Source organism: Vicugna pacos, unplaced genomic scaffold (assembly GCF_048564905.1).
Source record: "Vicugna pacos unplaced genomic scaffold, VicPac4 scaffold_19, whole genome shotgun sequence".
Classification (NCBI taxonomy): Eukaryota; Metazoa; Chordata; class Mammalia; order Artiodactyla; family Camelidae; genus Vicugna; species Vicugna pacos.
In genome coordinates, this window is record NW_027328740.1 from 47,770,626 (window position 1) to 47,793,706 (window position 23,081).

Sequence of the window (23,081 nt, forward strand, 5' to 3'; positions counted from 1 at the left end):
TCTTCCACTGTCTGCCCTTTCAGGTTCTGGAAACTGACCCGTGAACTCAGGTCTTTGGGCAGCAGCAGTATCTCGAACTGACACAGCTTCCCGGACCAAAGACCTAAGCCAAGCTCCACAGAGGGCGGCAGCCCCTCCATCGCACTGATCCACCCACAGAACTCTGCCCGGTTACCTAGGATCCACCAGCCACAACAAGCCTCGCGGTACACACCAACATTCCACCTGGAATCCAACCGCTAACTGCCATCCCCAATGGCTGCTGCATCTTGTCAGTGCTGGGGGAGGGGCTGCATCCGACGAGAGGTTCCTAAGGTAAATGTGATTCTACCCACTAGCGTCCCATGGGCCTTTGTTCTTCCCTCTTTCCTTTTGTTCAGATCTGTATGCACTGTAGCAACGGAGGGAAGTGTGTCCATTTTCAGTTGAATGTTTCACACGTCTTTAAACTTTCTAACAGTTCACAGTACACAGAGACCCACTAAGGGAAACTATTGTTCCTGTAATATGGGCACACCCGCAATACATAGCCGTCGGTTGATTTCTGCTGAAACACCCGCATTCACGGGACATCTATCCATTTGTTTCAAGGGGGCTGAAATTCCTAGGAATGATACAATCCCCAGTGTGCACTTTACTGCCTGTCTCTTTTGATCTTAGTACACTTTTGCGGAGCTAATTTTCCTCGTTATAGGCTTGTGCCATTTCTACTCCACGTAGTGTAGTATATGGCATTCATTCATCCTGTTGGAAGACTTGCAAGTCTATATCACGGACTAGGAAACCATTGGATTCCAAATCGGCATTTGGGTTAGGTCACGATATGCTCATATGAATCAATATTTACGAATATAAATGCACGCCTCTGATTTCCGAATACAGGTGTGCTGAGTACATTCAAGCCGCGATACTGGGTCGATGCGTACTGAATGATCCTTGACATCACCTTGAGTAATTTCTTTTGAATATTCATGTTACCCTACCCTTTTTGTGTTGTTTGTTTGTTTGATTCTTTCTTGGTCTGCTTCTCGTTTGCTTTGCAAACACGTCAGGCCATGCATCTCTCCGTTTGCTTCCAACAGAGAGTCATATAAGCTGACTCCCTTAAGAGAGTGCTTCCAATCCCCTATGATTTCCTGCTTCCCTCTCCCATCTTTAGGGTTTTGATGTCCTCCTTGCCTTCTTCTTGTTTCTTCTTTTCCACTCATGCTCTTCTTGCATTTCCAATAAGGGTTTTCTTCTTTCCATTTCATCTTGCTGCTTATCCCTTCAGTGGAGAATCCTCAACCTTTCTTTTAGGATAAGTTTCGAACTGCTGAATTCTTTTAAGATTTGCAGGTCTGTGGCATTCTCTAGCTCTGCTGTTATTAGAAATGGTGGTCATGTGGCATAGGCTACCCTAGATGGCAGCATTTTGCCATTCAAGCTATGGTCTATGTCCTGGCACTCCTCCCTGTCCTGCAATATTGCTGCTGAGATAGCAGCTGAAACCCCTCTGGAGGTTCTCTTGTGACTATGTTGCTTTCCTCCAGGCGCATTTTAAATCACTGGGATGCTCATGAACTTTGTTGATTTGGATCATACAGCTGCTGCTAAGTCTATTGGGATTCCACCTCTTTTGGACGCTGTGTACTTCCTGAATTCGCCTAGATGATTCTATCTTGGCTTTCAGCAAGTTTCAGTCTGATTTTTCTACACATAACTTTTCAAACATTGTTTGTTTCTTTATCTCTTGCTTTTCCATCTGGGACTCTTTCGAATTTTAGTCTTTCATGCCTTGTCTTCAACCAGGATTCAACAGCAATGTTTTCATTGGTTTGCACTTGCTTTCCTATGTGTGATTCTGACCGAGGGATTTCTGTTCCCCTGTCTTCAAAGTCATTCACGCGTCCCTCTGCAATATCTCGTCTGCTTAGGACGGAATGTTAGCCCTGATATTTTCTCATCCACTGAGTTTTCTGATATTATTTGGCTCGTCTTTAGGCTTTCTCTTCCCCTTTTCTGGTATTCTGCCTTTTGTGATTCTGAGACACTGTTGTTCTTCAGTGTTTCCCTCACCTCCATTTTCAATACTTGCTCTGGAGAGCGTTTTGCAGTCTAGTTGTCTGAAAGCTTATCTTTAGGGCCTTCAATCTCTTTGGAACTGAAAATGGTACTTCCTTTTCCTTTTACTGTATTTCTTCATCTCTACTGGTCAGGTAATTTCAGGTATCTAATGTAGACTTCTAGGGCTTGGTTAAGTGAAAACTTTAGACACTTGGCTCTACACAATTGCATGGGATTTCTGTGAGGACAAATTTTCCTAGACATTGATGCCATGTCCTGTTCCTGTGTGTGTTGTCTGGTCTATCTCCAATTGCTGGTGTTGCCTTTGTTGTGATGAACCCCCCATACTATTTCGATTAGGATAACCTCAATTTGATTACGCTTATCTCACAAATCTGAAAGAGCACAGGACACTTCCTCTGGTGGAAATGGAGCTTCTAAAGGTTCTCAGCTCTGCATTCTACTCTCTGTTATTTTGGAGTGTTTCCAGAAGAGCAGAGTGTGAGTGCGCTTGTGCTTTGTAGTGCCACGGGAATGTCCCACTGAAACCAGTTCTTCCAAGAGCTTCTCTGTCTACAGAAACACCAGTGGAAGCATATCTATGGATGTCACACATCAGGGCCTGCTGGAATGATCCCGCAGCCCGAACTTGGTGTCCTCGCTGCCGAACCGTGCCGGTGCCATCCAAAATGTAGCATCCGCTTTTGAGAGATAAACTGAAGGAAATCCTTCCTCTTCTCACACTGTGGTCTTGGACCACACTTCCTTGTCCTCTCATCCTTGTGGCACGGGTGCACGAAGCCAACCACAGAGCTGTTGCACATCCTGTGCCTCAAACCAAACCATAATCACAGCCCAGGTTATGAATGTAGCAGATCCTAAGGCTTTTCATTCTGAATTCAAACCCAAGGCCCCCTGGATCCCTCAGACCCGATGCACAATATCTCTGATTCAGCCCCACACATGCTCTATTGGCAAAATGCCAAATTGGTCTCTGGTCCTGCAGATGCACTGGGTGTGGCCATGGGACATATAGATAATTTCAACTGCGCGCGCCAGGATGGTTGCTTGCTCATTGGGGCCACAGGTCGGTTTGCTCTCTTGATAGGACCCACCACATCCCACAACGCACTCCAGATCCCTGAGACTCAGCGTGTGCCACCATCCGTAGCCCTATCCCTCCCTGAACGCTGCCTCTGCTACCTCAAATTTGGCAGCTCGGAGCTTGGTCTCAGAATCAACTGTGGGGATATTTTGCACTGGATTCTTTGTGTTCTGTCAGCCAAGCATCTGCTGTGCACTCTTCTAACACTCAGCGCATCACCTTCAATCCCATGTCTGTTCTCCGCTTGTGGGTGTGCGTCCAAGTTAAAGAGAGTTTCACCTTTACTGCTCCATCAACAGGGCTCAGACCATGCACTGGTATCCATTCCCTGCTTTTCCTTCTCCTGCTTCCAGGTGTTCTGAGGCCTCATCCTGTCTTTGGAAGTAACAGACCTCTCTTCGGCAAGTGTCCTGTGCCAAGGGCTGGGTGAGTGGTTGTTTCCATTGCTGTGTTCATGGGAGCGAGTGAGCGCAGGTTGCACTGCTTCTCTGTCAACTGGGCATCGATGAATCAACACTTTCCAGATACATTTCACAGAAATGTGATTTCTTTTTATCTCTTTGTTTCTATACAGCCGTGGTGGGAGGGATTGTCCGAAGACTCCAGTTTTGACATTGTGTTGATATCTCATTTGCAGTCTTTAAAAATTTAATAGAATTGATATAAATGTTTTGGGAGTTATACGAAAATGAAGTTAGTTTCTGAAACATACTAAATCGACCTAGAAGCCAGACTTGTCAATTTCGGTAACATTTTGTCAGCTCTAAGGAAAACATAGACAGATAGAATGCAAACTAGCAGTCCGAACTGTTAAAGGGGTCATGTCAGCTCTTTACTGTTGAAGCCTCCGAAACCAACAGGAACCATGAAATAACTAATGGAAACATGAAATAACCCCCAAGCTTGGATTCCCTTGTGCATGTGGTGCCCTTTACTCCCGATGACACCTACTGGTCAATGTTGGCATTTCAAGGTGTAACATCCCTCTCAAGGAAAATACAAGAGGAAACGAACTAAATATATACATTTAGCTTTGAATCCAAAGAACCTAGAGGCATTATAGCTATGAGAACCCTGCTGCAGCTATGCTAGGCTACTGAGAACCAGGTGTTCTTCTATCAGTGATGAGAACGCTTAATCATCCGATCATGTTGGGTAAAGCACTTGAATGCAACCAAGTCTGCACCCCCATGATAGATTGCCCCCGGGGGCTTGACTCAATTGAAAGACGGTCCACATAAGCTGTGTCTTTCATGTCATTGGCGACTTTTACAGTTCCGTTCACTATCTGACTTCTAATATTTACCTAGACTGTCTTGAAAAACGGAGGCCTAATACAGATTCAAGTTCAGTCAAAGATTCCCCTCACTTACCACACTCCCTTCACCCCAGAGAGGACATAATCCCAGCATTTGCTGAATCTAGCGGAAGGCCATCGTTTCTTTGTGGGAGCTAAGTATTCAATTCCTATCTATTTCATACGAGAGTATTTGACCTTTATGGGGTTCCCTGTTGTTCACAGAGGATGAAGCTAGAGGAACTCTGATTCTAGGAGGGGCTTGCTCTTCTCTTACTGGCTTCATTGCAGCTCAGGTACTGATCCCTCAAAATGGATGCCTGAGTGGAGGGGAGGGAAGAGCAAGTGCTTGATAGCTAGGCCCAAACCTGGGAAAAGGCTTACCTGGGCTTGGTGCACTTTGATCTGAATGGCTTGGAATTGCCCCTTGGGTCGTGTGGATTATCTGACCTCTTTCAAGAACATGAGCGTTTTTATCATCTCTGCCATCTCTTCTCTTTAGACGTCAGGGATCTTGGACCCGTTCTTGGAGCAGAGAATTGAGGAACTTCCTCCAGTCCACGGTGGCCCTCCGTAGGTTTCTGCTAGTATCAGCGAGGTTCAATATGTCTCATGAATGCCTTTCGAGCCTGCTATCCTCTACAGCTGTCTCCAGGCCAGTATTCTCTATTGTAGCAGAACATCTCTCATCAATGTGTTCGCATCTCTCCTCAATCCGTGCAGCCATGTTTTCGGCCAGCTTCTCTTCGTGTCTCCCATAAAGTCGACTTCAACAGGACTGGGCAAGTCTGAAAGGACCTCGGAGCCTCTCCAGTAAGCTGAAGACAGGCAGATCTTCCACTGTCTGCCCTTTCAGGTTCTGGAAACTGACCCGTGAACTCAGGTCTTTGGGCAGCAGCAGTATCTCGAACTGACACAGCTTCCCGGACCAAAGACCTAAGCCAAGCTCCACAGAGGGCGGCAGCCCCTCCATCGCACTGATCCACCCACAGAACTCTGCCCGGTTACCTAGGATCCACCAGCCACAACAAGCCTCGCGGTACACACCAACATTCCACCTGGAATCCAACCGCTAACTGCCATCCCCAATGGCTGCTGCATCTTGTCAGTGCTGGGGGAGGGGCTGCATCCGACGAGAGGTTCCTAAGGTAAATGTGATTCTACCCACTAGCGTCCCATGGGCCTTTGTTCTTCCCTCTTTCCTTTTGTTCAGATCTGTATGCACTGTAGCAACGGAGGGAAGTGTGTCCATTTTCAGTTGAATGTTTCACACGTCTTTAAACTTTCTAACAGTTCACAGTACACAGAGACCCACTAAGGGAAACTATTGTTCCTGTAATATGGGCACACCCGCAATACATAGCCGTCGGTTGATTTCTGCTGAAACACCCGCATTCACGGGACATCTATCCATTTGTTTCAAGGGGGCTGAAATTCCTAGGAATGATACAATCCCCAGTGTGCACTTTACTGCCTGTCTCTTTTGATCTTAGTACACTTTTGCGGAGCTAATTTTCCTCGTTATAGGCTTGTGCCATTTCTACTCCACGTAGTGTAGTATATGGCATTCATTCATCCTGTTGGAAGACTTGCAAGTCTATATCACGGACTAGGAAACCATTGGATTCCAAATCGGCATTTGGGTTAGGTCACGATATGCTCATATGAATCAATATTTACGAATATAAATGCACGCCTCTGATTTCCGAATACAGGTGTGCTGAGTACATTCAAGCCGCGATACTGGGTCGATGCGTACTGAATGATCCTTGACATCACCTTGAGTAATTTCTTTTGAATATTCATGTTACCCTACCCTTTTTGTGTTGTTTGTTTGTTTGATTCTTTCTTGGTCTGCTTCTCGTTTGCTTTGCAAACACGTCAGGCCATGCATCTCTCCGTTTGCTTCCAACAGAGAGTCATATAAGCTGACTCCCTTAAGAGAGTGCTTCCAATCCCCTATGATTTCCTGCTTCCCTCTCCCATCTTTAGGGTTTTGATGTCCTCCTTGCCTTCTTCTTGTTTCTTCTTTTCCACTCATGCTCTTCTTGCATTTCCAATAAGGGTTTTCTTCTTTCCATTTCATCTTGCTGCTTATCCCTTCAGTGGAGAATCCTCAACCTTTCTTTTAGGATAAGTTTCGAACTGCTGAATTCTTTTAAGATTTGCAGGTCTGTGGCATTCTCTAGCTCTGCTGTTATTAGAAATGGCGGTCATGTGGCATAGGCTACCCTAGATGGCAGCATTTTGCCATTCAAGCTATGGTCTATGTCCTGGCACTCCTCCCTGTCCTGCAATATTGCTGCTGAGATAGCAGCTGAAACCCCTCTGGAGGTTCTCTTGTGACTATGTTGCTTTCCTCCAGGCGCATTTTAAATCACTGGGATGCTCATGAACTTTGTTGATTTGGATCATACAGCTGCTGCTAAGTCTATTGGGATTCCACCTCTTTTGGACGCTGTGTACTTCCTGAATTCGCCTAGATGATTCTATCTTGGCTTTCAGCAAGTTTCAGTCTGATTTTTCTACACATAACTTTTCAAACATTGTTTGTTTCTTTATCTCTTGCTTTTCCATCTGGGACTCTTTCGAATTTTAGTCTTTCATGCCTTGTCTTCAACCAGGATTCAACAGCAATGTTTTCATTGGTTTGCACTTGCTTTCCTATGTGTGATTCTGACCGAGGGATTTCTGTTCCCCTGTCTTCAAAGTCATTCACGCGTCCCTCTGCAATATCTCGTCTGCTTAGGACGGAATGTTAGCCCTGATATTTTCTCATCCACTGAGTTTTCTGATATTATTTGGCTCGTCTTTAGGCTTTCTCTTCCCCTTTTCTGGTATTCTGCCTTTTGTGATTCTGAGACACTGTTGTTCTTCAGTGTTTCCCTCACCTCCATTTTCAATACTTGCTCTGGAGAGCGTTTTGCAGTCTAGTTGTCTGAAAGCTTATCTTTAGGGCCTTCAATCTCTTTGGAACTGAAAATGGTACTTCCTTTTCCTTTTACTGTATTTCTTCATCTCTACTGGTCAGGTAATTTCAGGTATCTAATGTAGACTTCTAGGGCTTGGTTAAGTGAAAACTTTAGACACTTGGCTCTACACAATTGCATGGGATTTCTGTGAGGACAAATTTTCCTAGACATTGATGCCATGTCCTGTTCCTGTGTGTGTTGTCTGGTCTATCTCCAATTGCTGGTGTTGCCTTTGTTGTGATGAACCCCCCATACTATTTCGATTAGGATAACCTCAATTTGATTACGCTTATCTCACAAATCTGAAAGAGCACAGGACACTTCCTCTGGTGGAAATGGAGCTTCTAAAGGTTCTCAGCTCTGCATTCTACTCTCTGTTATTTTGGAGTGTTTCCAGAAGAGCAGAGTGTGAGTGCGCTTGTGCTTTGTAGTGCCACGGGAATGTCCCACTGAAACCAGTTCTTCCAAGAGCTTCTCTGTCTACAGAAACACCAGTGGAAGCATATCTATGGATGTCACACATCAGGGCCTGCTGGAATGATCCCGCAGACCGAACTTGGTGTCCTCGCTGCCGAACCGTGCCGGTGCCATCCAAAATGTAGCATCCGCTTTTGAGAGATAAACTGAAGGAAATCCTTCCTCTTCTCACGCTGTGGTCTTGGACCACACTTCCTTGTCCTCTCATCCTTGTGGCACGGGTGCACGAAGCCAACCACAGAGCTGTTGCACATCCTGTGCCTCAAACCAAACCATAATCACAGCCCAGGTTATGAATGTAGCAGATCCTAAGGCTTTTCATTCTGAATTCAAACCCAAGGCCCCCTGGATCCCTCAGACCCGATGCACAATATCTCTGATTCAGCCCCACACATGCTCTATTGGCAAAATGCCAAATTGGTCTCTGGTCCTGCAGATGCACTGGGTGTGGCCATGGGACATATCGATAATTTCAACTGCGCGCGCCAGGCTGGTTGCTTACTCATTGGGGTCCCAGGTCGGTTTGCTCTCTTGATAGGACCCACCACATCCCACAAAGCACTCCGGATCCCTGAGACTCAGCGTGTGCCACCATCCGTAGCCCTATCCCTCCCTGAACGCTGCCTCTGCTACCTCAAATTTGGCAGCTCGGAGCTTGGTCTCAGAATCAACTGTGGGGATATTTTGCACTGGATTCTTTGAGATCTGTCAGCCAAGCATCTGCTGTGCACTCTTCTAACACTCAGCGCATCACCTTCAATCCCATGTCTCCTGTCCGCTTGAGAGTGTGCGTCCAAGTTAAAGAGAGTTTCACCTTTACTGCTCCATCAACAGGGCTCAGACCATGCACTGGTATCCATTCCCTGCTTTTCCTTCTCCTGCTTCCAGGTGTTCTGAGGCCTCATCCTGTCTTTGGAAGTAACAGACCTCTCTTCGGCAAGTGTCCTGTGCCAAGGGCTGGGTGAGTGGATGTTTCCATTGCTGTGTTCATGGGAGCGAGTGAGCGCAGGTTGCACTGCTTCTCTGTCAACTGGGCATCGATGAATCAACACTTTCCAGATACATTTCACAGAAATGTGATTTCTTTTTATCTCTTTGTTTCTATACAGCCGTGGTGGGAGGGATTGTCCGAAGACTCCAGTTTTGACATTGTGTTGATATCTCATTTGCAGTCTTTAAAAATTTAATAGAATTGATATAAATGTTTTGGGAGTTATACGAAAATGAAGTTAGTTTCTGAAACATACTAAATCGACCTAGAAGCCAGACTTGTCAATTTCGGTAACATTTTGTCAGCTCTAAGGAAAACATAGACAGATAGAATGCAAACTAGCAGTCCGAACTGTTAAAGGGGTCATGTCAGCTCTTTACTGTTGAAGCCTCCGAAACCAACAGGAACCATGAAATAACTAATGGAAACATGAAATAACCCCCAAGCTTGGATTCCCTTGTGCATGTGGTGCCCTTTAGTCCCGATGACACCTACTGGTCAATGTTGGCATTTCAAGGTGTAACATCCCTCTCAAGGAAAATACAAGAGGAAACGAACTAAATATATACATTTAGCTTTGAATCCAAAGAACCTAGAGGCATTATAGCTATGAGAACCCTGCTGCAGCTATGCTAGGCTACTGAGAACCAGGTGTTCTTCTATCAGTGATGAGAACGCTTAATCATCCGATCATGTTGGGTAAAGCACTTGAATGCAACCAAGTCTGCACCCCCATGATAGATTGCCCCCGGGGGCTTGACTCAATTGAAAGACGGTCCACATAAGCTGTGTCTTTCATGTCATTGGCGACTTTTACAGTTCCGTTCACTATCTGACTTCTAATATTTACCTAGACTGTCTTGAAAAACGGAGGCCTAATACAGATTCAAGTTCAGTCAAAGATTCCCCTCACTTACCACACTCCCTTCACCCCAGAGAGGACATAATCCCAGCATTTGCTGAATCTAGCGGAAGGCCATCGTTTCTTTGTGGGAGCTAAGTATTCAATTCCTATCTATTTCATACGAGAGTATTTGACCTTTATGGGGTTCCCTGTTGTTCACAGAGGATGAAGCTAGAGGAACTCTGATTCTAGGAGGGGCTTGCTCTTCTCTTACTGGCTTCATTGCAGCTCAGGTACTGATCCCTCAAAATGGATGCCTGAGTGGAGGGGAGGGAAGAGCAAGTGCTTGATAGCTAGGCCCAAACCTGGGAAAAGGCTTACCTGGGCTTGGTGCACTTTGATCTGAATGGCTTGGAATTGCCCCTTGGGTCGTGTGGATTATCTGACCTCTTTCAAGAACATGAGCGTTTTTATCATCTCTGCCATCTCTTCTCTTTAGACGTCAGGGATCTTGGACCCGTTCTTGGAGCAGAGAATTGAGGAACTTCCTCCAGTCCACGGTGGCCCTCCGTAGGTTTCTGCTAGTATCAGCGAGGTTCAATATGTCTCATGAATGCCTTTCGAGCCTGCTATCCTCTACAGCTGTCTCCAGGCCAGTATTCTCTATTGTAGCAGAACATCTCTCATCAATGTGTTCGCATCTCTCCTCAATCCGTGCAGCCATGTTTTCGGCCAGCTTCTCTTCGTGTCTCCCATAAAGTCGACTTCAACAGGACTGGGCAAGTCTGAAAGGACCTCGGAGCCTCTCCAGTAAGCTGAAGACAGGCAGATCTTCCACTGTCTGCCCTTTCAGGTTCTGGAAACTGACCCGTGAACTCAGGTCTTTGGGCAGCAGCAGTATCTCGAACTGACACAGCTTCCCGGACCAAAGACCTAAGCCAAGCTCCACAGAGGGCGGCAGCCCCTCCATCGCACTGATCCACCCACAGAACTCTGCCCGGTTACCTAGGATCCACCAGCCACAACAAGCCTCGCGGTACACACCAACATTCCACCTGGAATCCAACCGCTAACTGCCATCCCCAATGGCTGCTGCATCTTGTCAGTGCTGGGGGAGGGGCTGCATCCGACGAGAGGTTCCTAAGGTAAATGTGATTCTACCCACTAGCGTCCCATGGGCCTTTGTTCTTCCCTCTTTCCTTTTGTTCAGATCTGTATGCACTGTAGCAACGGAGGGAAGTGTGTCCATTTTCAGTTGAATGTTTCACACGTCTTTAAACTTTCTAACAGTTCACAGTACACAGAGACCCACTAAGGGAAACTATTGTTCCTGTAATATGGGCACACCCGCAATACATAGCCGTCGGTTGATTTCTGCTGAAACACCCGCATTCACGGGACATCTATCCATTTGTTTCAAGGGGGCTGAAATTCCTAGGAATGATACAATCCCCAGTGTGCACTTTACTGCCTGTCTCTTTTGATCTTAGTACACTTTTGCGGAGCTAATTTTCCTCGTTATAGGCTTGTGCCATTTCTACTCCACGTAGTGTAGTATATGGCATTCATTCATCCTGTTGGAAGACTTGCAAGTCTATATCACGGACTAGGAAACCATTGGATTCCAAATCGGCATTTGGGTTAGGTCACGATATGCTCATATGAATCAATATTTACGAATATAAATGCACGCCTCTGATTTCCGAATACAGGTGTGCTGAGTACATTCAAGCCGCGATACTGGGTCGATGCGTACTGAATGATCCTTGACATCACCTTGAGTAATTTCTTTTGAATATTCATGTTACCCTACCCTTTTTGTGTTGTTTGTTTGTTTGATTCTTTCTTGGTCTGCTTCTCGTTTGCTTTGCAAACACGTCAGGCCATGCATCTCTCCGTTTGCTTCCAACAGAGAGTCATATAAGCTGACTCCCTTAAGAGAGTGCTTCCAATCCCCTATGATTTCCTGCTTCCCTCTCCCATCTTTAGGGTTTTGATGTCCTCCTTGCCTTCTTCTTGTTTCTTCTTTTCCACTCATGCTCTTCTTGCATTTCCAATAAGGGTTTTCTTCTTTCCATTTCATCTTGCTGCTTATCCCTTCAGTGGAGAATCCTCAACCTTTCTTTTAGGATAAGTTTCGAACTGCTGAATTCTTTTAAGATTTGCAGGTCTGTGGCATTCTCTAGCTCTGCTGTTATTAGAAATGGTGGTCATGTGGCATAGGCTACCCTAGATGGCAGCATTTTGCCATTCAAGCTATGGTCTATGTCCTGGCACTCCTCCCTGTCCTGCAATATTGCTGCTGAGATAGCAGCTGAAACCCCTCTGGAGGTTCTCTTGTGACTATGTTGCTTTCCTCCAGGCGCATTTTAAATCACTGGGATGCTCATGAACTTTGTTGATTTGGATCATACAGCTGCTGCTAAGTCTATTGGGATTCCACCTCTTTTGGACGCTGTGTACTTCCTGAATTCGCCTAGATGATTCTATCTTGGCTTTCAGCAAGTTTCAGTCTGATTTTTCTACACATAACTTTTCAAACATTGTTTGTTTCTTTATCTCTTGCTTTTCCATCTGGGACTCTTTCGAATTTTAGTCTTTCATGCCTTGTCTTCAACCAGGATTCAACAGCAATGTTTTCATTGGTTTGCACTTGCTTTCCTATGTGTGATTCTGACCGAGGGATTTCTGTTCCCCTGTCTTCAAAGTCATTCACGCGTCCCTCTGCAATATCTCGTCTGCTTAGGACGGAATGTTAGCCCTGATATTTTCTCATCCACTGAGTTTTCTGATATTATTTGGCTCGTCTTTAGGCTTTCTCTTCCCCTTTTCTGGTATTCTGCCTTTTGTGATTCTGAGACACTGTTGTTCTTCAGTGTTTCCCTCACCTCCATTTTCAATACTTGCTCTGGAGAGCGTTTTGCAGTCTAGTTGTCTGAAAGCTTATCTTTAGGGCCTTCAATCTCTTTGGAACTGAAAATGGTACTTCCTTTTCCTTTTACTGTATTTCTTCATCTCTACTGGTCAGGTAATTTCAGGTATCTAATGTAGACTTCTAGGGCTTGGTTAAGTGAAAACTTTAGACACTTGGCTCTACACAATTGCATGGGATTTCTGTGAGGACAAATTTTCCTAGACATTGATGCCATGTCCTGTTCCTGTGTGTGTTGTCTGGTCTATCTCCAATTGCTGGTGTTGCCTTTGTTGTGATGAACCCCCCATACTATTTCGATTAGGATAACCTCAATTTGATTACGCTTATCTCACAAATCTGAAAGAGCACAGGACACTTCCTCTGGTGGAAATGGAGCTTCTAAAGGTTCTCAGCTCTGCATTCTACTCTCTGTTATTTTGGAGTGTTTCCAGAAGAGCAGAGTGTGAGTGCGCTTGTGCTTTGTAGTGCCACGGGAATGTCCCACTGAAACCAGTTCTTCCAAGAGCTTCTCTGTCTACAGAAACACCAGTGGAAGCATATCTATGGATGTCACACATCAGGGCCTGCTGGAATGATCCCGCAGCCCGAACTTGGTGTCCTCGCTGCCGAACCGTGCCGGTGCCATCCAAAATGTAGCATCCGCTTTTGAGAGATAAACTGAAGGAAATCCTTCCTCTTCTCACGCTGTGGTCTTGGACCACACTTCCTTGTCCTCTCATCCTTGTGGCACGGGTGCACGAAGCCAACCACAGAGCTGTTGCACATCCTGTGCCTCAAACCAAACCATAATCACAGCCCAGGTTATGAATGTAGCAGATCCTAAGGCTTTTCATTCTGAATTCAAACCCAAGGCCCCCTGGATCCCTCAGACCCGATGCACAATATCTCTGATTCAGCCCCACACATGCTCTATTGGCAAAATGCCAAATTGGTCTCTGGTCCTGCAGATGCACTGGGTGTGGCCATGGGACATATCGATAATTTCAACTGCGCGCGCCAGGATGGTTGCTTGCTCATTGGGGCCACAGGTCGGTTTGCTCTCTTGATAGGACCCACCACATCCCACAACGCACTCCAGATCCCTGAGACTCAGCGTGTGCCACCATCCGTAGCCCTATCCCTCCCTGAACGCTGCCTCTGCTACCTCAAATTTGGCAGCTCGGAGCTTGGTCTCAGAATCAACTGTGGGGATATTTTGCACTGGATTCTTTGTGTTCTGTCAGCCAAGCATCTGCTGTGCACTCTTCTAACACTCAGCGCATCACCTTCAATCCCATGTCTGTTCTCCGCTTGTGGGTGTGCGTCCAAGTTAAAGAGAGTTTCACCTTTACTGCTCCATCAACAGGGCTCAGACCATGCACTGGTATCCATTCCCTGCTTTTCCTTCTCCTGCTTCCAGGTGTTCTGAGGCCTCATCCTGTCTTTGGAAGTAACAGACCTCTCTTCGGCAAGTGTCCTGTGCCAAGGGCTGGGTGAGTGGTTGTTTCCATTGCTGTGTTCATGGGAGCGAGTGAGCGCAGGTTGCACTGCTTCTCTGTCAACTGGGCATCGATGAATCAACACTTTCCAGATACATTTCACAGAAATGTGATTTCTTTTTATCTCTTTGTTTCTATACAGCCGTGGTGGGAGGGATTGTCCGAAGACTCCAGTTTTGACATTGTGTTGATATCTCATTTGCAGTCTTTAAAAATTTAATAGAATTGATATAAATGTTTTGGGAGTTATACGAAAATGAAGTTAGTTTCTGAAACATACTAAATCGACCTAGAAGCCAGACTTGTCAATTTCGGTAACATTTTGTCAGCTCTAAGGAAAACATAGACAGATAGAATGCAAACTAGCAGTCCGAACTGTTAAAGGGGTCATGTCAGCTCTTTACTGTTGAAGCCTCCGAAACCAACAGGAACCATGAAATAACTAATGGAAACATGAAATAACCCCCAAGCTTGGATTCCCTTGTGCATGTGGTGCCCTTTACTCCCGATGACACCTACTGGTCAATGTTGGCATTTCAAGGTGTAACATCCCTCTCAAGGAAAATACAAGAGGAAACGAACTAAATATATACATTTAGCTTTGAATCCAAAGAACCTAGAGGCATTATAGCTATGAGAACCCTGCTGCAGCTATGCTAGGCTACTGAGAACCAGGTGTTCTTCTATCAGTGATGAGAACGCTTAATCATCCGATCATGTTGGGTAAAGCACTTGAATGCAACCAAGTCTGCACCCCCATGATAGATTGCCCCCGGGGGCTTGACTCAATTGAAAGACGGTCCACATAAGCTGTGTCTTTCATGTCATTGGCGACTTTTACAGTTCCGTTCACTATCTGACTTCTAATATTTACCTAGACTGTCTTGAAAAACGGAGGCCTAATACAGATTCAAGTTCAGTCAAAGATTCCCCTCACTTACCACACTCCCTTCACCCCAGAGAGGACATAATCCCAGCATTTGCTGAATCTAGCGGAAGGCCATCGTTTCTTTGTGGGAGCTAAGTATTCAATTCCTATCTATTTCATACGAGAGTATTTGACCTTTATGGGGTTCCCTGTTGTTCACAGAGGATGAAGCTAGAGGAACTCTGATTCTAGGAGGGGCTTGCTCTTCTCTTACTGGCTTCATTGCAGCTCAGGTACTGATCCCTCAAAATGGATGCCTGAGTGGAGGGGAGGGAAGAGCAAGTGCTTGATAGCTAGGCCCAAACCTGGGAAAAGGCTTACCTGGGCTTGGTGCACTTTGATCTGAATGGCTTGGAATTGCCCCTTGGGTCGTGTGGATTATCTGACCTCTTTCAAGAACATGAGCGTTTTTATCATCTCTGCCATCTCTTCTCTTTAGACGTCAGGGATCTTGGACCCGTTCTTGGAGCAGAGAATTGAGGAACTTCCTCCAGTCCACGGTGGCCCTCCGTAGGTTTCTGCTAGTATCAGCGAGGTTCAATATGTCTCATGAATGCCTTTCGAGCCTGCTATCCTCTACAGCTGTCTCCAGGCCAGTATTCTCTATTGTAGCAGAACATCTCTCATCAATGTGTTCGCATCTCTCCTCAATCCATGCAGCCATGTTTTCGGCCAGCTTCTCTTCGTGTCTCCCATAAAGTCGACTTCAACAGGACTGGGCAAGTCTGAAAGGACCTCGGAGCCTCTCCAGTAAGCTGAAGACAGGCAGATCTTCCACTGTCTGCCCTTTCAGGTTCTGGAAACTGACCCGTGAACTCAGGTCTTTGGGCAGCAGCAGTATCTCGAACTTACACAGCTTCCCGGACCAAACACCTAAGCCAAGCTCCACAGAGGGCGGCAGCCCCTCCATCGCACTGATCCACCCACAGAACTCTGCCCGGTTACCTAGGATCCACCAGCCACAACAAGCCTCGCGGTACACACCAACATTCCACCTGGAATCCAACCGCTAACTGCCATCCCCAATGGCTGCTGCATCTTGTCAGTGCTGGGGGAGGGGCTGCATCCGACGAGAGGTTCCTAAGGTAAATGTGATTCTACCCACTAGCGTCCCATGGGCCTTTGTTCTTCCCTCTTTCCTTTTGTTCAGATCTGTATGCACTGTAGCAACGGAGGGAAGTGTGTCCATTTTCAGTTGAATGTTTCACACGTCTTTAAACTTTCTAACAGTTCACAGTACACAGAGACCCACTAAGGGAAACTATTGTTCCTGTAATATGGGCACACCCGCAATACATAGCCGTCGGTTGATTTCTGCTGAAACACCCGCATTCACGGGACATCTATCCATTTGTTTCAAGGGGGCTGAAATTCCTAGGAATGATACAATCCCCAGTGTGCACTTTACTGCCTGTCTCTTTTGATCTTAGTACACTTTTGCGGAGCTAATTTTCCTCGTTATAGGCTTGTGCCATTTCTACTCCACGTAGTGTAGTATATGGCATTCATTCATCCTGTTGGAAGACTTGCAAGTCTATATCACGGACTAGGAATCCATTGGATTCCAAATCGGCATTTGGGTTAGGTCACGATATGCTCATATGAATCAATATTTACGAATATAAATGCACGCCTCTGATTTCCGAATACAGGTGTGCTGAGTACATTCAAGCCGCGATACTGGGTCGATGCGTACTGAATGATCCTTGACATCACCTTGAGTAATTTCTTTTGAATATTCATGTTACCCTACCCTTTTTGTGTTGTTTGTTTGTTTGATTCTTTCTTGGTCTGCTTCTCGTTTGCTTTGCAAACACGTCAGGCCATGCATCTCTCCGTTTGCTTCCAACAGAGAGTCATATAAGCTGACTCCCTTAAGAGAGTGCTTCCAATCCCCTATGATTTCCTGCTTCCCTCTCCCATCTTTAGGGTTTTGATGTCCTCCTTGCCTTCTTCTTGTTTCTTCTTTTCCACTCATGCTCTTCTTGCATTTCCAATAAGGGTTTTCTTCTTTCCATTTCATCTTGCTGCTTATCCCTTCAGTGGAGAATCCTCAACCTTTCTTTTAGGATAAGTTTCGAACTGCTGAATTCTTTTAAGATTTGCAGGTCTGTGGCATTCTCTAGCTCTGCTGTTATTAGAAATGGCGGTCATGTGGCATAGGCTACCCTAGATGGCAGCATTTTGCCATTCAAGCTATGGTCTATGTCCTGGCACTCCTCCCTGTCCTGCAATATTGCTGCTGAGATAGCAGCTGAAACCCCTCTGGAGGTTCTCTTGTGACTATGTTGCTTTCCTCCAGGCGCATTTTAAATCACTGGGATGCTCATGAACTTTGTTGATTTGGATCATACAGCTGCTGCTAAGTCTATTGGGATTCCACCTCTTTTGGACGCTGTGTACTTCCTGAATTCGCCTAGATGATTCTATCTTGGCTTTCAGCAAGTTTCAGTCTGATTTTTCTACACATAACTTTTCAAACATTGTTTGTTTCTTTATCTCTTGCTTTTCCATCTGGGACTCTTTCGAATTTTAGTCTTTCATGCCTTGTCTTCAACCAGGATTCAACAGCAATGTTTTCATTGGTTTGCACTTGCTTTCCTATGTGTGATTCTGACCGAGGGATTTCTGTTCCCCTGTCTTCAAAGTCATTCACGCGTCCCTCTGCAATATCTCGTCTGCTTAGGACGGAATGTTAGCCCTGATATTTTCTCATCCACTGAGTTTTCTGATATTATTTGGCTCGTCTTTAGGCTTTCTCTTCCCCTTTTCTGGTATTCTGCCTTTTGTGATTCTGAGACACTGTTGTTCTTCAGTGTTTCCCTCACCTCCATTTTCAATACTTGCTCTGGAGAGCGTTTTGCAGTCTAGTTGTCTGAAAGCTTATCTTTAGGGCCTTCAATCTCTTTGGAACTGAAAATGGTACTTCCTTTTCCTTTTACTGTATTTCTTCATCTCTACTGGTCAGGTAATTTCAGGTATCTAATGTAGACTTCTAGGGCTTGGTTAAGTGAAAACTTTAGACACTTGGCTCTACACAATTGCATGGGATTTCTGTGAGGACAAATTTTCCTAGACATTGATGCCATGTCCTGTTCCTGTGTGTGTTGTCTGGTCTATCTCCAATTGCTGGTGTTGCCTTTGTTGTGATGAACCCCCCATACTATTTCGATTAGGATAACCTCAATTTGATTACGCTTATCTCACAAATCTGAAAGAGCACAGGACACTTCCTCTGGTGGAAATGGAGCTTCTAAAGGTTCTCAGCTCTGCATTCTACTCTCTGTTATTTTGGAGTGTTTCCAGAAGAGCAGAGTGTGAGTGCGCTTGTGCTTTGTAGTGCCACGGGAATGTCCCACTGAAACCAGTTCTTCCAAGAGCTTCTCTGTCTACAGAAACACCAGTGGAAGCATATCTATGGATGTCACACATCAGGGCCTGCTGGAATGATCCCGCAGCCCGAACTTGGTGTCCTCGCTGCCGAACCGTGCCGGTGCCATCCAAAATGTAGCATCCGCTTTTGAGAGATAAACTGAAGGAAATCCTTCCTCTTCTCACGCTGTGGTCTTGGACCACACTTCCTTGTCCTCTCATCCTTGTGGCACGGGTGCACGAAGCCAACCACAGAGCTGTTGCACATCCTGTGCCTCAAACCAAACCATAATCACAGCCCAGGTTATGAATGTAGCAGATCCTAAGGCTTTTCATTCTGAATTCAAACCCAAGGCCCCCTGGATCCCTCAGACCCGATGCACAATATCTCTGATTCAGCCCCACACATGCTCTATTGGCAAAATGCCAAATTGGTCTCTGGTCCTGCAGATGCACTGGGTGTGGCCATGGGACATATCGATAATTTCAACTGCGCGCGCCAGGATGGTTGCTTGCTCATTGGGGCCACAGGTCGGTTTGCTCTCTTGATAGGACCCACCACATCCCACAACGCACTCCAGATCCCTGAGACTCAGCGTGTGCCACCATCCGTAGCCCTATCCCTCCCTGAACGCTGCCTCTGCTACCTCAAATTTGGCAGCTCGGAGCTTGGTCTCAGAATCAACTGTGGGGATATTTTGCACTGTATTCTTTGTGTTCTGTCAGCCAAGCATCTGCTGTGCACTCTTCTAACACTCAGCGCATCACCTTCAATCCCATGTCTGTTCTCCGCTTGTGGGTGTGCGTCCAAGTTAAAGAGAGTTTCACCTTTACTGCTCCATCAACAGGGCTCAGACCATGCACTGGTATCCATTCCCTGCTTTTCCTTCTCCTGCTTCCAGGTGTTCTGAGGCCTCATCCTGTCTTTGGAAGTAACAGACCTCTCTTCGGCAAGTGTCCTGTGCCAAGGGCTGGGTGAGTGGTTGTTTCCATTGCTGTGTTCATGGGAGCGAGTGAGCGCAGGTTGCACTGCTTCTCTGTCAACTGGGCATCGATGAATCAACACTTTCCAGATACATTTCACAGAAATGTGATTTCTTTTTATCTCTTTGTTTCTATACAGCCGTGGTGGGAGGGATTGTCCGAAGACTCCAGTTTTGACATTGTGTTGATATCTCATTTGCAGTCTTTAAAAATTTAATAGAATTGATATAAATGTTTTGGGAGTTATACGAAAATGAAGTTAGTTTCTGAAACATACTAAATCGACCTAGAAGCCAGACTTGTCAATTTCGGTAACATTTTGTCAGCTCTAAGGAAAACATAGACAGATAGAATGCAAACTAGCAGTCCGAACTGTTAAAGGGGTCATGTCAGCTCTTTACTGTTGAAGCCTCCGAAACCAACAGGAACCATGAAATAACTAATGGAAACATGAAATAACCCCCAAGCTTGGATTCCCTTGTGCATGTGGTGCCCTTTACTCCCGATGACACCTACTGGTCAATGTTGGCATTTCAAGGTGTAACATCCCTCTCAAGGAAAATACAAGAGGAAACGAACTAAATATATACATTTAGCTTTGAATCCAAAGAACCTAGAGGCATTATAGCTATGAGAACCCTGCTGCAGCTATGCTAGGCTACTGAGAACCAGGTGTTCTTCTATCAGTGATGAGAACGCTTAATCATCCGATCATGTTGGGTAAAGCACTTGAATGCAACCAAGTCTGCACCCCCATGATAGATTGCCCCCGGGGGCTTGACTCAATTGAAAGACGGTCCACATAAGCTGTGTCTTTCATGTCATTGGCGACTTTTACAGTTCCGTTCACTATCTGACTTCTAATATTTACCTAGACTGTCTTGAAAAACGGAGGCCTAATACAGATTCAAGTTCAGTCAAAGATTCCCCTCACTTACCACACTCCCTTCACCCCAGAGAGGACATAATCCCAGCATTTGCTGAATCTAGCGGAAGGCCATCGTTTCTTTGTGGGAGCTAAGTATTCAATTCCTATCTATTTCATACGAGAGTATTTGACCTTTATGGGGTTCCCTGTTGTTCACAGAGGATGAAGCTAGAGGAACTCTGATTCTAGGAGGGGCTTGCTCTTCTCTTACTGGCTTCATTGCAGCTCAGGTACTGATCCCTCAAAATGGATGCCTGAGTGGAGGGGAGGGAAGAGCAAGTGCTTGATAGCTAGGCCCAAACCTGGGAAAAGGCTTACCTGGGCTTGGTGCACTTTGATCTGAATGGCTTGGAATTGCCCCTTGGGTCGTGTGGATTATCTGACCTCTTTCAAGAACATGAGCGTTTTTATCATCTCTGCCATCTCTTCTCTTTAGACGTCAGGGATCTTGGACCCGTTCTTGGAGCAGAGAATTGAGGAACTTCCTCCAGTCCACGGTGGCCCTCCGTAGGTTTCTGCTAGTATCAGCGAGGTTCAATATGTCTCATGAATGCCTTTCGAGCCTGCTATCCTCTACAGCTGTCTCCAGGCCAGTATTCTCTATTGTAGCAGAACATCTCTCATCAATGTGTTCGCATCTCTCCTCAATCCATGCAGCCATGTTTTCGGCCAGCTTCTCTTCGTGTCTCCCATAAAGTCGACTTCAACAGGACTGGGCAAGTCTGAAAGGACCTCGGAGCCTCTCCAGTAAGCTGAAGACAGGCAGATCTTCCACTGTCTGCCCTTTCAGGTTCTGGAAACTGACCCGTGAACTCAGGTCTTTGGGCAGCAGCAGTATCTCGAACTGACACAGCTTCCCGGACCAAAGACCTAAGCCAAGCTCCACAGAGGGCGGCAGCCCCTCCATCGCACTGATCCACCCACAGAACTCTGCCCGGTTACCTAGGATCCACCAGCCACAACAAGCCTCGCGGTACACACCAACATTCCACCTGGAATCCAACCGCTAACTGCCATCCCCAATGGCTGCTGCATCTTGTCAGTGCTGGGGGAGGGGCTGCATCCGACGAGAGGTTCCTAAGGTAAATGTGATTCTACCCACTAGCGTCCCATGGGCCTTTGTTCTTCCCTCTTTCCTTTTGTTCAGATCTGTATGCACTGTAGCAACGGAGGGAAGTGTGTCCATTTTCAGTTGAATGTTTCACACGTCTTTAAACTTTCTAACAGTTCACAGTACACAGAGACCCACTAAGGGAAACTATTGTTCCTGTAATATGGGCACACCCGCAATACATAGCCGTCGGTTGATTTCTGCTGAAACACCCGCATTCACGGGACATCTATCCATTTGTTTCAAGGGGGCTGAAATTCCTAGGAATGATACAATCCCCAGTGTGCACTTTACTGCCTGTCTCTTTTGATCTTAGTACACTTTTGTGGAGCTAATTTTCCTTGTTATAAGCTTGTGCCATTTCTTCTCGACGTAGTTTAGAATATGGCATTCATTCATCCTGTTGGAAGACTTGCAAGTCTATATCACGGACTAGGAATCCATTGGATTCCAAATCGGCATTTGGGTTAGGTCACGATATGCTCATATGAATCAATATTTACGAATATAAATGCACGCCTCTGATTTCCGAATACAGGTGTGCTGAGTACATTCAAGCCGCGATACTGGGTCGATGCGTACTGAATGATCCTTGACATCACCTTGAGTAATTTCTTTTGAATATTCATGTTACCCTACCCTTTTTGTGTTGTTTGTTTGTTTGATTCTTTCTTGGTCTGCTTCTCGTTTGCTTTGCAAACACGTCAGGCCATGCATCTCTCCGTTTGCTTCCAACAGAGAGTCATATAAGCTGACTCCCTTAAGAGAGTGCTTCCAATCCCCTATGATTTCCTGCTTCCCTCTCCCATCTTTAGGGTTTTGATGTCCTCCTTGCCTTCTTCTTGTTTCTTCTTTTCCACTCATGCTCTTCTTGCATTTCCAATAAGGGTTTTCTTCTTTCCATTTCATCTTGCTGCTTATCCCTTCAGGGGAGAATCCTCAACCTTTCTTTTAGGATAAGTTTCGAACTGCTGAATTCTTTTAAGATTTGCAGGTCTGTGGCATTCTCTAGCTCTGCTGTTATTAGAAATGGCGGTCATGTGGCATAGGCTACCCTAGATGGCAGCATTTTGCCATTCAAGCTATGGTCTATGTCCTGGCACTCCTCCCTGTCCTGCAATATTGCTGCTGAGATAGCAGCTGAAACCCCTCTGGAGGTTCTCTTGTGACTATGTTGCTTTCCTCCAGGCGCATTTTAAATCACTGGGATGCTCATGAACTTTGTTGATTTGGATCATACAGCTGCTGCTAAGTCTATTGGGATTCCACCTCTTTTGGACGCTGTGTACTTCCTGAATTCGCCTAGATGATTCTATCTTGGCTTTCAGCAAGTTTCAGTCTGATTTTTCTACACATAACTTTTCAAACATTGTTTGTTTCTTTATCTCTTGCTTTTCCATCTGGGACTCTTTCGAATTTTAGTCTTTCATGCCTTGTCTTCAACCAGGATTCAACAGCAATGTTTTCATTGGTTTGCACTTGCTTTCCTATGTGTGCTTCTGACCGAGGGATTTCTGTTCCCCTGTCTTCAAAGTCATTCACGCGTCCCTCTGCAATATCTCGTCTGCTTAGGACGGAATGTTAGCCCTGATATTTTCTCATCCACTGAGTTT

General features: G+C 45.8%; 4 long non-coding RNA genes across 4 annotated transcripts; all 4 read left to right on the forward strand.

Annotated features, from left to right (window-relative positions):
- The first annotated feature begins 188 nt into the window (after nt 1-188).
- LOC140693003 (uncharacterized) lies at nt 189-5,124 on the forward strand. The gene is made up of 3 exons (XR_012068651.1): nt 189-315; nt 3,505-3,577; nt 4,951-5,124. It is a non-coding gene; the product is annotated as an uncharacterized lncRNA (long non-coding RNA).
- Nucleotides 5,125-5,469: 345 nt separating this feature from the next.
- LOC140693002 (uncharacterized) lies at nt 5,470-10,403 on the forward strand. The gene is made up of 3 exons (XR_012068650.1): nt 5,470-5,596; nt 8,786-8,858; nt 10,232-10,403. It is a non-coding gene; the product is annotated as an uncharacterized lncRNA (long non-coding RNA).
- A 347-nt stretch (nt 10,404-10,750) lies between these two features.
- Nucleotides 10,751-15,686, forward strand: LOC140692978 (uncharacterized). The gene is made up of 3 exons (XR_012068626.1): nt 10,751-10,877; nt 14,067-14,139; nt 15,513-15,686. It is a non-coding gene; the product is annotated as an uncharacterized lncRNA (long non-coding RNA).
- A 345-nt stretch (nt 15,687-16,031) lies between these two features.
- Nucleotides 16,032-20,967, forward strand: LOC140692988 (uncharacterized). Its single transcript, XR_012068636.1, has 3 exons — nt 16,032-16,158; nt 19,348-19,420; nt 20,794-20,967. It is a non-coding gene; the product is annotated as an uncharacterized lncRNA (long non-coding RNA).
- The last annotated feature ends 2,114 nt before the right edge of the window (nt 20,968-23,081 follow it).